Genomic DNA, 6,939 nt, shown 5'->3' with positions numbered 1-6,939 from the left:
ATTAATTCACAAGGATAGTCTACAACCCAAGGTAAAACTTAGACATCTGAGAGGAAAAGCAGACGTGTGAGTCTACCTTTGCGTCTAAAGTACCGGGTGATAGGGTGGTAATGAAGAGAGCTCCACTTGCTCCTCCTCACTCAAGTCATTTTTTTGCTGGCAGTTAAAAGGTTAAAAAGCGGAGAATGTTATGGTGCCTCTTCTACAAAATAGATGTTTTGCAGGAGGAATATGAAGGGTATTTCCAGGACTTTTAGATTGCTGGAGTAATGAGCTATAGTATTTTCAGGCATATCACATCATAAATATGAGTAATTACAATTATGATGCGCTTAAAAGCAATGTAGCTTTCGGAGGAACAGTTGCTTCAACTCAAGAAGTCAGCAAGGTTAGCTGTTTTTTACACATGCACAAACGAGAGTATAGTCATACTAATTTTTCCATCTGTTTCTTATTTGTCATAGAAAAACAGATAACTTTAGAACTTCTGATAGTATTCAGAAACGTTCTAAAAACCACCAGCTACACTAACTTAAACATACTTTACAGAGAATGAGACTAGACTTGACAGCATCATTGATCATTTGAACCAACTTTCAGATCAATGTCAAAACAGCAAAAGGAAGCATCAATAACTAGAACTGTAGAAACGCAGCATTCCCGTCGCCGTGACCGCAGACCCGTACCAGTCACATAGGTAAACCCACGTTCCACACCATTCGGCCAACTCAGCTGTATTTTTTTTTTATTTTCTCCATAAGCTTTTATATAGTTGTGTTTTTTCTCAAGATGTTGTCAAGGAAACCCTACATTCTTGTAGCTTAGTATCCAGCTCTTTATTGCTATAGACACATAACAATTTAGGATTTTGAACTGATTGATATCCTTTCCTTCCCACTATGAAGGGATGCTCTTAATACCGTAAGCTGGATAGAGTTGAAGAAAGACTTTTTTCTGAAGATTGAGTTCTTCCAAAATGCCTATGGGAAATTTGCCAATTAACTCTTCTATTTATTAATTTTATTTAATTATTTTACATATCAATATTCCATTATGCTCTATGCTATCCACTGAAAAACAGCCCTACAGGGCTATCTCACTGGTGTCCTCTTATTTACCACTATCACACTTCCTCTCATTTTATTGTCTTTGAACAATGTTGAGTTCCTCTGACAAAAATATTTTTGGATTGCGTGAGAGCTGCCAGCTAAATTTCGAGTGATAATAAAGTTAATGTTGCACACTCCTTGTATCCCTTTCTGTGTCGTAATCTTACCTAATTATACAGTTTATCGCTGGGAAAAGAGGTACTATATATATATGTAAACAGAATTTATGATGCACTCCAGGGAATAACTGCTTTTCAACACCTGGTTGTGAAATAGTAGTGTCCACTCTGCCCATGGCTAGCTTTCCGTAGAGCGCACTAGTCGCATCCACGCTGCAAAGCGCTAGGTCAGCCTCAGCGTTGGTACCTACTCTTTACGCCTCACGCCTGTTGTCCAGAAAGTTCTTTCTGCATGCTATATACAACACTCATCTGCTCCATGCATGCCACAAAAGCGTTCCAGTTCTCGTCGCAGGCTTTAACATGCCGTTTTAATTCTTACCCTCGTGAAGATGATCAGTGAAATAGAGAGAATGCCTCATGCTACTGGATAACTTCAATATAAAGATGGGAAGTGGTCGTGTGGAAAGAGTGCTTGTAGCTTCCTGGCAGAGTGAAGTACGTTATTGCACTGGACTTGTATTTCAGTTGTATGTCATGGTAAAAGGTATTTCTGTCATTCTCTCCTTTGGGTTTCATGGAGCTATGCTTTTATCTGTTGTCAAGGAAACACCAGGGTTTTTTTTCCCCTTGCTCATTAATGTCTGCATTTTTGTTTCCATAGCTACAAAGGAACCTTAGTGTTTTAAAATAGCAGTAATTGGATTACCATGACTTTTTGTAATTTATTGACACCATTAACGGCTCTGATTTTCAAAAGCAGACACCAAAACTGTATCAGCAGTTTTTCAGCTATTAACATTTGTTATCTCCTTGTCCTGAAATACTGGGTACGCGCTAAGAAAAGTCTTCAGCATCCAAACACTCACTGCACCCAGGCTCAGACTCTGTACCTGGTGCTCTAACTTAAGTCATTGAGTTCTTAGCAGGAAAGAGCAATCTGTTGTTATATTTAAATGTCCGTGCTAATAAGTTATATGCAAAACTGTGGAGATTTAGCCTGTTTGTTCTTCTGTTACAAGTTGCTAATGATTCCCTAAATAACCACACTGAAATGTGACAGTTAACTTTTAATTGGAAGTTTCCCTGACCATGCCTGTACTGAATGAGCATCTATTTGGCACAAGCTGAATTTCCAAACACCTGTCCCAAAATGCCTTCATCTTGGCACAAACTGTGAGCTGAAACTACTGAAAATAGGCTGCTTTTTAGTTGCGTTAGTTTTGATTTCTGATGGGCACCTGCAAAGAAGTGCAGAGGTTCTACTGTGAATCTGGTAGGTGTTAACCCCAACATCTAACATATTAGTGAGCCTTTGTAAATTTGACCTCAGAAGAATAATCTGGGAGAATTTTTACAGCCAAATATCTAGCACGCTCTGAATACAGGAACATGGAAAAAGCACCAAGAATTGAGAGCACCAGTGTTGCTAGGAACGGGTATTACTTAGCAGGGGCATAACTCATTTTCTGAAGACAAAAGCTGAAACTCCTAGACAGGCTGATCTGCGTGTCTGTCTGTCTGTCTGTGTCTGTATGCACACGCCTACCATGATGAAATTGTTACCATGCCATCTTCTAACGCTTCTAATTCATTTGTTACAATTTACTTGCCTAATTGAGGTGTCTACAAACACCATAGATGCATGTTCTATGCCCTTACCCTTCCTTATCGGTATCTCCAGTTCCTCCTGTCCTCAGGCCCCGCACGGCTTGTCCCATAGCCCCTCACTGGGAGGCAGCTGGGGCTGCCTGGCCAAGCCGCAGGCCAAACAGAAAGCAGCTGAATTCACCCTATGGACTTCCTACCGGTGGGGTCACCACCCTGGGTTTCTGCACTCTGTCTGCTGAGTCCCAGTCAGTAGACATATACCGCTCCCACAGTCTAACTTGATTAAAATTAACCGACAGTTTAAAAAGCTGTAGAAGGAGGACAGACAGAATGACTAGATAGCACCTATTTCTTCAGAAAAACAAGCTAAAGAGAGTCACCAACCTAAAAAGTTTACAATCTAGGTATAAGAAAAAGGTGACAACAAGTGGCTAGACGCAGACGTATAAACAAGGAAGTCCCTTTAATCTAAAATATCAGCTCCTACTTCTCGTCATGGATTTCCTTGCATCCTTGAGGCTAAGACATTCTATTACCATAGAAACAGTATCCTGTGTCACTGTGGACCTTACTGTAGATGTGTGCTGTTATGGAAACAGTCATCTTAACAGCTGTCCTCATGTTATATATTCCAGTTACTGTGTTTCTAAAGGTCCGTTACTAAACTATGTTTTCAGTATCCATGTTAATAAAAACTTAGTCTCTGAAGTATTTAGCAATTTAAGAAACACCTCAAGGCTGCTCCAAATTAAAAATACAGCATTAGAACAAAATGTATATTAAAATCACAGTGCCCTTTCAATAATTACCTACCTTTCCAAATCTCTAGCATCTGCAAAGGTTTGGGGAAAAAGATGGTTTGTCCACACCAACAATCACTAGTAAAACTACTTCAGGAAAGCAAATCTTTAAGCCATGTGTTCTGTGCAAGGACGCCTTTGCACACTCATCCTACATGCATGCACGCGTGGAAATTAAAGAAAGAAGATAAGGAAGTTCAGTGAGAAAATGCGGCTTAGTTGACTGAACTGGGAACTGTGAATTCTTACATTTTAATCACAGATGAACCATTCTTTTGTCTTGGAAAAGCCATCTAAGACAGATCTTGAAAAAGATAAGTGTGAGTTGGAAGCTCAACTCCCACTGTTTTTTTTCCTGGGAATTGAGTCCTTAGCTGATCCTAGAGCTTTGAGAAAATCTCCTCAACATTTTCATATTTCTAACATCTGAGATACTACTACTTACTTATTTCACTAGAGTTCTGTGGGCACAAGTATTTCTTAATTTTCTTTAATAAAGCCACTGAAGAATGTGTGACAGTTATAAGCTTTTATTTGAGTCAGTGGTCATTCATCACTTAACTTGTCAGATGTAAATAGTTTCCTGGGTAATTATATTGATTATACTATTTAGTTACTGCAATTTATGACTGTAAATGCACACTTTTTGTCTTTATCTTTTATCTCTTTACCTTTTTTTTTAATCAAAATCATCTGTACCAAGAAGGTTATATTCTACCTCTTTATTCCTACACAAAATACTAGTTATTATGGCTTGTAATGGGAACATTTCCTAACACTGAAAAACTGCAAAGATATCAACTACAGATAGCATTTTAACATGTGTAAAGAAACATCCAAACATAATGAATTCACTGGTAAAATTCAAGTACCTCCACTGAGCTTCAGGGAAGCAGGAAAACAAAAACTACTCAGAAACATGGCAGTTTTGAAACCCAGCTAATTTCCCTTCATAAGGCCAGTGATGCAGTGATACCTCATGAATATTCTTATCATCATTTAAATGGAGTAATGTTTTTGTTATGTCCTTCTAACTTAGCCTCGAATTTGACTCCTTAGACACTTTTTCTTTTCTAAGCAAAACTACTAAAGAACGCTTTCTTGAATTCAGCTTAAAGAACATTAAAAATTAGTCCATCAAATCTCCACCCCCAAAAAAGGCTTTCAAACTAGAACTCGCTCTGCTCTGGGCACAGACGTGCCTGTCAGCGGTCTGAGAGCGCGGTCACAGCAATGAGGAGCTCTCGGGGCTGGCGCAGCTCGTAGGCCAACGCCAAACTCGCAGGAAAACTCTCAGTCGGTGGGAAACGTTGGCATTCCACTTTGGTGACATGTAACAGGCCAATTAAGATGTCAACAAAGAAAATTATATTTTTTTCCCTTCAAAATATTTACAGCCTCTCTAGTATTAGCAAATAAATGTGCCAAAACCTGGAAAATGTTTAAGTGGATTTAAGTCAAGTGCAAAGGAATATCAGTTACTTCCAGGACAAGCAATTGCTAGGTACTTTCACATTTTTCCCTTGGAAAATCAATATGGTAAAAAAAAAAAAAAGTACTGAAAAAAAAATCTTTTTCTTAACACTTTCTTTTAACTGTTTAGATTCTGCAAGCTTTGTTGTTTGGGATGTGTGCCATAATTTATTTTGCTCTTATATTCACAACTGCCAAAGAGAAGAGTTTGTTATCCAGATTGGTAACTGTGAAAGATTCCGTCTTCGCAGTGCTGGTATTCCCCGTTGGCTTAGTAAGTAGTCTCTAGGAACTGTCAGAGCTCTCAGTGCCTTCTCATATTATTTCTGAAAAGACAGAATAAATTGACGTGCTCAAGTTAACTAACAAAGCTGACAGGTATAATCCCATTTTGTTCATCTTCCAAAAATTGCGAGTGTTTTAGTGAGGCTAACAGTTGTTCTCCTTCTCTCCACTTACAGCCATGTTTTTCAGAAAACAGATTCTCTGATATTTAGTTTTTAGTATTGCAGTTTTTGGAACGCATGCCCGTGCTGACTAGATTCTCTAAGAGGCAAAACCAAAATATAGTAATTAAAAACAGATGACACAATACTCTCAATATAGACCTTAAAAAAAAGCCTACTAGTAGATGAGGTAGGAATTACTTTTTGAAGAAAGTCGTTTCTAAGTGAGCACAGAAGAGATTCAACACCTGAGGTTTGCCTGAGTCCTAATTCTGCAGACATTTGTTTCATGTTTTTGATCCTCACAATTATTTAAATAATCAGATGAATAATTATTGAACTAAAAAGAATATTTGCCATCACTTTTCTAAAGAAGGGTCTTTCTTACAGGTAGTTGTAGTTAACTTGTTTAAATCCATGCAGATCCCTTGTATGAGTGTTCAGATGGTTTTGAAAGTTCTCCTCTAATTTTAAGTATATCAGCAAGGATTAAGATATATATGACACACTGAAACACATTTATAAAAGGAACCACCACTGATTTTGGAGTAACAAAATTAAATGAGTTTTAGCTGGTTCTGATACTGGGTTGTCTCCAAGTTCTGTGTTTAATGAAGCTTTGTGGAGGTTTTTTATTAATATCGTAGTTGTGCCTAGAACTCGCCTTGCCTGCTGCTTTCATTGCTCACGTATCTGCAGCATCAGTCCCTGTTTGAGTCCATATGCTCGGGGGGTGCTCAGCTGTTCAGGCAGTATTTGTTTTTTCTGTTCCTATGATACTCATACCACCGCACATTTGGGAGCCCCTGGCTTAGGAGATACATAGCATGCATTTCTTGATGAAAAAGAAAAGCTGCTGTAGCTCCTATACTCTTCGTTTTACCTTTTTGTAGACCTTGATTTCTAATAATCACTGATTTACAGCATTTTATGTATTTCAGAGAGCCGCTGTATGCTCGGAATTTGTGACCAGTAGAAAGTGTATATAAAAACTATTCTTATCCCTAAGCATGAAAACCATACATTGACACTAACCAAGAAGGTCAAACTCCAGTTTTGCCATCTTATTAGACATGAACCTGCTGGAAAAGCAATGCATATCCTATTGATTTAGTGCAGTACAACTGATATAAATATTATTTCCTTCTGCAGAAACTTGAAGTAGTTCTTAAATGACTCAAGTTTAGAGAAAAAAAATGAGGCAGCTAGTAAGAAAGTGCTTTAATGTACGCTGTGCAAGAACGAAATATGAAAAATTACATTTTAAATGGTTGTTTTGTGAGGTTGTTAAAACTACTTTTTGCAAATATTTATTCCTTTTTAAAATATTTTTGCCTTCAGTTTGTGGCTGTTAACATTTTGGACTCTATATGCGTATAAC

The sequence above is a fragment of the Platalea leucorodia genome, assembly GCF_965183815.1.
Source record: "Platalea leucorodia genome assembly, chromosome: 13".
Taxonomy (NCBI): Eukaryota; Metazoa; Chordata; class Aves; order Pelecaniformes; family Threskiornithidae; genus Platalea; species Platalea leucorodia.
Note: the sequence above shows the minus strand (reverse complement) of the source record.